Source organism: Oncorhynchus gorbuscha, linkage group LG15 (assembly GCF_021184085.1).
Source record: "Oncorhynchus gorbuscha isolate QuinsamMale2020 ecotype Even-year linkage group LG15, OgorEven_v1.0, whole genome shotgun sequence".
In the NCBI taxonomy this organism is placed as follows: domain Eukaryota; kingdom Metazoa; phylum Chordata; class Actinopteri; order Salmoniformes; family Salmonidae; genus Oncorhynchus; species Oncorhynchus gorbuscha.
In genome coordinates, this window is record NC_060187.1 from 30,281,188 (window position 1) to 30,291,460 (window position 10,273).

The window sequence follows — 10,273 nt, forward strand, 5'->3', positions numbered from 1 at the left end:
TGCAGTTTGCATGTTAAAACGGAGTGTATTATGTTTCTTTGGGACTGTTTTATTGACATGAATCATTCACTGATCATACCGATAAATACACTACATGACCAAACATATGTGGACACCTGACAACATCTAATTCCAAAATCATGGGCATTAGTATGGTCCCCCCTTTTCTGCTATAACACCCTCCACTCTTCTGGAAAGGCTTTCCACTAGATGTTGGAACATTGCTGCAGGGTCTTGCTTCCATTCAGCCACAAGAGCATTAGTAAGGTCAGGCACTGATGTTGGGAAATTAGGCCTGTCTCGCAGTCGGCGTTCCAATTCATCCCAAAGGTGTTCGATGAGGTTCAGGTCAGGGCTCTGTGCAAGTCAGTCAAGTTCTTCCACACTGATCTCGACAAACAATTTCTGTATGGACCTCGCGTTGTGCACAGGGGCATTGTCATGCTGACACAAGAAAGGGCCTTTCCTAAATTGTTATTACAAAGTTAGAAGCACATAATTGTATATAATGTCATTGTATGCTGTAGTGTTAAGATTTCCCTTCTACTGGAACTAAGGGGCCTAACCTGAGCCATGAAAAACAGACCCAGACCATTATTCGTCATCCACCAAACTTTACAGTTGGCACCATGCATTGGGGCAGGTAGTGTTCTCCTGGCATCTGCCAAAACCAGATTCGTCCGTCGGACTGCCAGATGGTGGAGCGTGATTCATCACACCAGAGAATGCGTTTCCACAGCTCCAGAGTCCAATGGCGGTGAGCTTTACACCACTCCAGCCAACGCATGGCATTGCACATGGTGATCTTAGGCTTGTGTGCTGCTGCTCAGCCATAGAAACCCATCTAATGAGGCTCCCAACGAATGGTTCATGTGCTGACATTGCTTCAGAGGCAGTTTGGAAGTTGGTAGTAGTGAGTGTTGCAACTGAGGACAGACAATTTTTAAGCTCTTCAGTACTGGGTGGTCCCATTCTGTGAGCTTTGATCTGTGAGCTTGTGTGGCCTACCACTTAGTGGCTAAGCCGTTGATGCTCCTAGATATTTCCACGTCAAAATAACAGCACTTACAGTTGACCGGGGCAGCTCTAGCAGGGCAGAAATTTGACTCCCTGACTTGTTGGAAAGGTGTTATCCTATGACGGTGCTACGTTGAAAGTCCCTGACCTCTTCAGTAAGGCCATTCTACTGCCAATGTTTGTCTATGGAGATTGCATGGCCTTATGTTTGATTTTATACACGGTCAGCAACGGGTGTGGCGGAAATAGCCAAATCCACTCATGAAGGGTTGTCCACGTTCATTTGTATATATAGTGTATATAGTGGTGGCCTATTGTTTTAAACATTTGTAATTCAGTGGAGGCTGATGAGAGGAGGATGGCTCATAATAATGGATGGAATGGAGTCGATGGAATGGTATCAAACACATCAATCATGTGGTTCCCATGTGGTTGATACCACTCCATTGACTCCATTCAAAGCCATTATTATGAGGTGTCCACCCCTCAGCAGCCTCCACTGCTGTAAATCCTGTAAGAGCTACAGGAAATGAAGAACCACACTTCAATGCCCTGTTTTCATCAGTAGGAGGAGCAGTTAGACACCTGATAAGAAAGGAACGAAAACGTTTTGTATAGTTATTTTATTGTTGTCCACTAGGGGGATGTATGGATTTATACAGGTCAGGAGGGTTACCTGTTCTCCAGTGACTGTTTCACCAGCAACTTGAAAAATCATGTAAGTAGCACACAACAAAATACAATTTGAAGTTTAATACATTTATAAGTAAGGCAAAGTCAGGCTTTTAGATACAATTTGCTTTATTGTATCACATGATACATAGCTACATTAGAAGCATTCTTTCCACTGCCATAATAACAGTTATATCTTCAATTGACATGGCACATTTCACGGTGTATGTTGATATATGTTGTCTTTATTTACAGTGTTGTCTCTTCCAGCACAACCTACTGTCCTACCTTCCAAACAGTTTATGCTTCAGCTGCCTTAATTTGGTGTCTCTGTTTCCATAAAAACTCCAGCAGTTGCCTGATGTTTCCCATAAAAACTCCAGCAGTGGCCTGATGTTTCCCATAAAAACTCCAGCAGTTGCCTGATGTTTTACATAAAAACTCCAGGAGTGGCCTGATGTTTTACATAAAAACTCCAGCAGTGGCCTGATGTTTCCCATAAAAACTCCAGCAGTGGCCTGATGTTTTACATAAAAACTCCAGCAGTGGCCTGATGTTTTCTTCAAGTGCTCTTTCTCTTCTTTTCTTTGGGATAATGTTCCCTTGATTTTGTCCTTCTATTTTCAAAAACCACACCATGAACATTGATTTCAAGGTGTTTTTTTGTTTTCATCAAAACAAGGCCATGAAAGCTGGACCGCAAAATGGGAATGGCTTCTTTTGCGGTCATACTCACATAAAAGTCTCCAAACATTGGCACTGGAGGAATGAACACAAGGATAAGAATAGTGGAATCACATGTTTTAATGACTCCGTAATGGATAACTCCCAACAGATATCCATTCATTCGATCGAGAGGTACTGTATTACAGAGCTCAGTTTGGAGGGAGTGAGAGGTACTGTATTACAGAGCTCAGTTTGGAGGGAGAGGTACTGTATTACAGAGCTCAGTTTGGAGGGAGAGGTACTGTATTACAGAGCTCAGTTTGGAGGGAGGGAGAGGTACTGTATTACAGAGCTCAGTTTGGAGGGAGAGGTACTGTATTACAGAGCTCAGTTTGGAGGGAGAGGTACTGTATTACAGAGCTCAGTTTGGAGGGAGGGAGAGGTACTGTATTACAGAGCTCAGTTTGGAGGGAACGAGAGGTACTGTATTACAGAGCTCAGTTTGGAGGGAACGAGAGGTACTGTATTACAGAGCTCAGTTTGTAGGGAACGAGAGGTACTGTATTACAGAGCTCAGTTTGGAGGGAGTGAGAGGTACTGTATTACAGAGAATGTAGGTCAGATTGTTGGTGTGGAGCAGCAGTGTGGAGGGAGAGCCACGTGGCCAGGGACTCAGACTTGGAGTCTTAGAGCAGGGAGTGCCAGGCCCCTCTCAGACACCCATAAGGCTGCTTTTTACATGCCTGCCCTCAGCCCTCTGTCCAAAATGCCTGGAATCTAGAGATAGGCCAGCCACGATCATGCCTAGGCAAAGTCAATTGCTTATTAATGCAAGCCGACCTACCAACCAAGTGGCTCCACCATCTAAGGGGAATCTCATGACTGAAAATGGAGTGAAAGAGGGCAAGAGAGGCAGAGGAGGTAGAGAGTGTCTGTGTGAGACGGGGGTGGGGGGGGGTGTAAGAGAATGGGAGTACAGAGAGCTGCAATGTGGGTTGTTTAACTTTCTTCTTGGCAGTGCTTTGTCTACACCATATGTGGCCCGGGGTCTGTTTTCAGGTAAAGGAGCGTCTAGCGGGAGGGAAACTGTGGCAGTGATGCCAATGCGGAGGTGTGGCATACTCTGACACCCACAGAGGCCCCTCCCTTTCTCTTCCCTCCCTTGGTTGCATGTGGCTGACTCAACATGCTCTGCTATGGTGTGGTTTGGCCCATTGTGTTAGAGCTGGTGAGGGTATGCCCAATGCATAACTGCTACCACTGTTACACATCAGCTTGAAGTAAATCTCATGACACTAGATTATTTACAGGACATTAAATAATATGATTGGATATGGATGAGGATGAAACCCAAACATAATATGCTGCATTGTTAACCCATGACAAACACACACAACATGCAACCGCATCTATATAAACATGCCACTTCAACTGTACTTCAAACTGTTTAGCATTGGCACTGTGCTTCCAGCTGACAGCCTTAGCGTAAAAGAAAAAATCACAACAGCAAATCCCCCCCGGACTGAAAAAACTAGCTGAGACTAAGAAATAAAAATAGCTAGGACTTTTGACACGGAAACTCTCTCATGCAGAGGATGTATCGGTGAAGACTCCTACACAGAGCATAAGAATGTGCCCTGGAGGCCATGTGCTCATTGCAGCGTATGGCATTAAAAGGGTCCCCCTGTATGTTTTTATGGTCATGCTTGCCATGCTCAGATAGTAATGAACATGTCGTCATTGTTTGATATATAAGTAGTGGTTAGTTGCTGTTGAATGGGGGTTGGTATCGTGTGATAGATGATGAGATGCTGCTGCAGTCAGAACAGAACAGAGGACACAAGGCTTATCCCACAGGGAGATGTGAATGGCATCTGAAAAACGAATCGTCAGCGAGGGTGGCGGGGCGATGCTCCCTTCCACTTTCCCCGCCTTCTAAATGGAGTGACCTAAATACTAATCAGGCAAGAAAGGAAAACCTGTTAGGATTTGCCAGTTCAAAACAGCATGGGGGAAGACGAGGCCTTTGGCGATTCCTCTTTGCGTGCTCTTGGTGTTTCACAGCTCCACCATATTAATGGTTTTTTCACTAATTAGAAGACATCTCATTCAAGTCACAGTCGAATACAGAATACACATATTAGAGAAATCAATCTAGGCTATGCAAAGCAAATAAATAATATAGATTAAGAAGCAAAGAGACTAATTGAAAGGTTGAATTGCTTTTCTATTTCTGGTGGCTACAGCGATAGTTGTTACATCTCGCATGAATGCTGGCATTATGTCTCCAGTCTTTGTTCTACCCTGTCGGCATGGCAACACAGTCAAGCCTGCTCTATTATCAAAGATGTGTGTGTGTGTGTGTGTGTGTGTGTGTGTGTGTGTGTGTGTGTGTGTGTGTGTGTGTGTGTGTGTGTGTGTGTGTGTGTGTGTGTGTGTGTGTGTGTGTGTGTGTGTGTGTGTGTGTGTGTGTGTGTGTGTGTGTGTGTGGAAACGAAAGTAAGGTACATGACGTTGGTCAGACGCAATAGCTGAGGGCTAGTCAACCCATTTACCTGTGACTGTATTCACGATAAATCGCTGCCTTTTGTGCCTTATTGCTTTTATTTCATTTTAATTTAAACGTTATTTTGATAAGTAAATTCATACGATTTCATTCTTCCACCAGAAGATATAGTCTGGATCAGTAGCAGTGCATGAGTAAAATCATTGGGGTAGCCAAGATAGAAAAAACAAACATATTACAACATATGTGTTCTGATAATGACTTTGTTTGCTCTATAATCTGTTAGTTCATGCCTCGCAACCATGATATATGCCTAAGGCCGAGACAATAAGAAGACACAGAGGCAGAATGAATTCAACCACACCTTTGTTTCATCACAGAAACCGGAGAGCAACCTCTGTCCGGTGAAGCACACAATGAAAAAAAAAGTCACCTGTATTTAACTAGGCAAGTCAGTTAAGAACAAATTATTATTTACAATGACTGCTTACCGGGGAACAGTGGGTTAACTGCCTTGTTCAGGGGCAGGATGACAGATTTTTACCTTGTCAGCTCTAGAATTCTATACAGCAACCTTTCGGTTACTGGCCCAAAGCTACCTGCCGCCACAAAGCATATTGCAAGTGACAAACACTTACATGACCTACAGCATGGTCAAGAATGTTCATGTTGGCCTCCCAAGTGGCGCATTGGTCTAAGGCACTGCATCACAGTGCTAGCTGTGCCACTAGAGATCCTGGTTAGAGTCCAGGCTCTGTCACAGCCAGCCGTGACCAGGAGACCCATGGGGTGGTGCACAATTGACCTCGCGTCGTTGTGTTAGGGGAGGGTTTGGCCGGCAGGGATGTTCTTGTCCCATCACGCAATAGTGACTCCTGTGGCGGGCCGGGCACTGACACGGTCACCAGGTGTACGTGTTTCCTCCGACACATTGGTGCGGCTGGCTTCCAGGTTAAGTTGGCTTTGTGTCAAGAATCAGCTTGGCTGTGTTGTGTTTCAGAGGACGCACGGCTCTCAACCTTCCCCTCTTCCGAGTCTGTATGGGAGTTGCAGCGATGGGACAAGACTGTAACTACCAATCGGATACCATGAAATTGGGGAGAAAAAGGGGTAAAAAAAATAAAAGAACAAAAATGTTGGAAACATGAACAGACTACTTAACAACTATTGATTTAGAACCACAAAGAGTTACTACAATTCGCTAAGAAAACAGGAGCTGCCTCCAATATTCAGCACCATTTCAATATCGAATCACCTATGCTTAGTCTAATACAATGACAACTAAAAAATACCAAAAACAATTTAGTCCAATCAAAGTAAGCTAAATATGATGTGGCTGTCCATCGTTCTGATTTATGTGTGTGAGTTAGTGTAAGTAGCCTAGAAAAAACATGTTGACTCACCCTACTCGTGGAGAATCGCCAATGCCATCGTCATGTTGACAAAAAGGTCTATGACTCGTCATACAGTGCATGCTTTTATTTTGTGTAGTCCTAGTCCACCTGGCTAAAATACTTGCTCCCTATCCTAACTTCCTTTCATGGGCAATGTTAGCTAGTTAACATTATCCCTCTACATCAAGCAACATATTGATTTTCCTTCCTCTCAGCCCAGCGGCACAATGTATTTTATGGTTGGATCAGAATTGCCGTTATAATCATTGGCCAGTACGGAGAATTAAGTGAAACCACAAGTCCAATTCCCTATCTGCATCCATGGCTAATTTAGGAAAGAGCCCGTTTTAGCTAACTAGCTAACCTCCGGAGGACACCAACACAACTAGATGCAACAATTCAAGATGTTTCTATCATGACGTATTTCTCTGTGATAGGAGTGAAGCCAAATCCAAACTGACTTCCCTTGACACTTTTTTTTTGGTGCACCAGGACCATTCACAGTTGAGCTCACTCAGTTTAGCTTAATACTGATAGGCTATTATTATATATATTTTCATTATCAAGGGAGGCCTACACATACAAAGATAGATGGCCTATACATACAAAGATAGATGGCCTATACATACAAAGATAGATGGCCTACACATACAAAGATAGATGGCCTACACATACAAAGATAGATGGCCTACACATACAAAGATAGATGGCCTACACATACAAAGATAGATGGCCTACACATACAAAGATAGATGGCCTACACATACAAAGCTATTTTGCTTGCTCGGATGCTTTCTCCAGTGAAATACATTCAGCCTCTTACGAATTTAAGGAATATTATGAAAACACAGAGAGATGAAGGATAACATATGTATGTTTTTTTCTTTTTTTCTTGGTCAATTGTTTGGAGAAGCCTGGCTTCCCTCGGCATTCATGAATACACGCCACTGATCTGGACTAAAATCGGGTTGTTTGTTCTTTTGGTCATGTTTCTACAGACACAAGTCTTTAATTCTCTTTGCATAGTTTCTATGCAAAATGACTGCTCGTCCATTCTAAACAAAATGGTTGCTATACAGGCTTGTCACTTGCTAGCTAGCTATCCAACTTCAGCTACCTCGGTCACTTCAAACATTGAACCTGGATAGACAGTACATGAGCTGTATTTTCATTTGAGTTTTCTTCTATTGGCATTTATTTTGATTTGTCCATGATATTGACGTTATTGGGTGATTTTTCCTAGTTCAGAAAAAGTTCTCGTTTCATCTGGTCACCGTTCACTCTCTAGATCGACATTCAAAAGTGAAACATTGTTTCCGAGGTCGGACAGGCAGACAGCGAGGCTTAAATTACCCCCCTCTGTACCAAACTAAATGCTAGGCTGGAAGCAAGGGGCAATAACATGCAAGTTGAGATACATACAAGAGATGATTCGGACAGCAACATGAACATGATATTCTTATGGTGGCACAGTGAACTGTTATTAACAGGCATAGTGTACATGTGAGTAGCACAGCTTGGAACGCTGCTTGTCCAATCAGCATCCAAGAACCAAAAAAAAGTTTTTAATTAAGTGATAATGCCCGAGAAACCTGTGTTTATCATCCAAACACCGGCTTTGGGGGCATTATCACTTTTATACAACGGGTTACCGACATATTGAGATAATGATCGACATATTTTATTTCAAAAACATTTTGATGAATTTATTAATACCATTTCATCCTTCCACAAGATATATTCCGAAACAAATCTAGCGTTGCTACCCAAGCCGGCTGGTCATTCGTTCTATCGGTTTGGTCTCCAGAGACGCGACCCAGTCGGTCCTTCTAAATATTCCATTGCCATACTGGCTGGCAACGTTCTTATCTCTTGCTCGCTAGCTAGCCAACTACAGCTAACTTACAGTCATGTCAAAAGTGCAGCCAAAATAACAGCAAAGTAGGTGCATTTGCATTTGTTCAAGTTGTTTTCTCGTGACGTGTATTTGGATGCATCCATAACAATGAGGTAATGAGGCGTGATTTTACCTGGCATAGAAAATTTGCTCACTGGGCACTGTTGTTCAGAGGAGTTGACCAACAACACAGCTAACACAATCACTTCAAACTGAAGCTTGAAAGACTGAAAACTAGCTGCACTTCGTTTGGTTTAACCTTTTTTTAATTGACATTTCTTTGTTTATATCAATAAAAATGATGTCAGTTGATTCATGATTTCGACTGGCTAAGAAACGCTGCCTGCCTGTCTGTCTCGTCCCGATTTACGTCCTTTATTACTATGGGACAGCTGGAGATCGAATTTGAATATTGAAACAATGTTGCAAATTTCGGAGAGCCAGCAAGGTTTACACAAATCTCCACTGTTGTAAACTAAATGTTAGTCTAAAAGAAATGTGAGATAATGTCTAGATGCTTTTTATAGTAGAGATCAAGTTTATAAGTAGCCTCGCTGGGCTGATGAGACAGTGAATTGCATAGTCAGATGGGACAGATAAAAAAAGCTATTTTAACGACATAGATTTAGCCAGTGGTAACTTGTAGAATAGACACTGGCTGGAATGTAGTTTAACCAATCAGCATTCAGGATCAGACCCACGCGTTGTATAATGAACAGTAAGTAGTACACAGCTGTGGACTCCAATATTTTGTCATAGTACCAGTTGTTATGCCATACAGAGAAATGGGGATTGCTCACAGAAGGGGGGTTGGTTGTTGGGGGATGAGGGTGCTTTGACATCTGAAAACCATAGTCTTTATAGAGGAGATAATATTTTCCATTCATCACATACACACCCATCATCTCCACCAACAATCATATCATGTGTTATTAGGTCAGAGGCAATTTTACAATTTCCTCTCCCACCCCAGTGGTCTCCAGCTCTGGCCCCCCGAGACAGTGGTTTTCAGTAGAGCACATTACGTTAATGATTAATTAATTCAGTGTTTATTTTGTTGGACTGGCCACAGGTGTTAATGAACCAGGCATGTTGTTTTGAATCCACTCTTCAGGTCTTTTACATTAACAATGTACTAGTATGATCAATAGTGGTCTCTCTCATCACTATGTCCCTGGGTTATCTCATGTAAATAATGAATGGAAGGTGTCTAGAATCTTTATGTATATTTCAGAGAATTCAAGTAACGGAGCTTTACAATTGATCTCCTGCATTAAAGGAGCATTTACGTGTGTGGCTCTTTTTGTGTTGGTGAATCAATATGAGAATTGAATGAGAGCTAAGGAGAGTGTAGAGAGGAGCTGTGGAGGAGGGGCCGTCTGTCTCACCATAATGAAATAAGAGACCATGCTGCCATTTCCCAGAAGCCATGTGACTGGTTGCCATGGGAATGGTGCATAGAAACCCACTTCACCCGTCATTGATTGTTCTGTTGCAATCTTGGGTCCAGAATTACAGTCACCCCTGAGACAAGAGGTTATATTTCATGCCAGACTTCTCCCTTTTTCCGTCACTTGCTCCAAAAAAACGGATAATCTTCAAATGTTTTGTTTGGGTGATCAGTGACTAAGGAGAGTAGGACTGGATAACTCCCTGAAGGGGTAGCCACACAGGATTTTGTTTTCTCTTTGTATAAACACACATTGTTGTCATTGTGCTGTTAGTCCTCTCAAACGTTTGCTTGCCCTGTGCCCCTCTCCCTCAAATCTCTGTGAAAAGTGAAGTGCTTTGGAGCCCCAGACATTTTCCTCTTGGAGCTCTGTGCTACTCCAACCAAAGGGTGGATTTGTTTTGTGCCTGCTGTGAATGACCTATTTTCCCTGAATGATTGTTCTGTGTTCAGAAAAGGGAAAGAGCAGCAATAATATAAACCTAATTATTATATATTATTATAAATTACTCAGAAATTCTTAACAGAGATGTGTTCTTTTGAGAAGCCGACCACAAATAATGCCTTCCCCAATTTACTTCTTAATCAACAGCAGAGGAGTTATCATATGAAATATAATTGGAGAACCTTTGTCTGATAAGCAGTTGTTAGCAGTATAATGTTAAATGTGA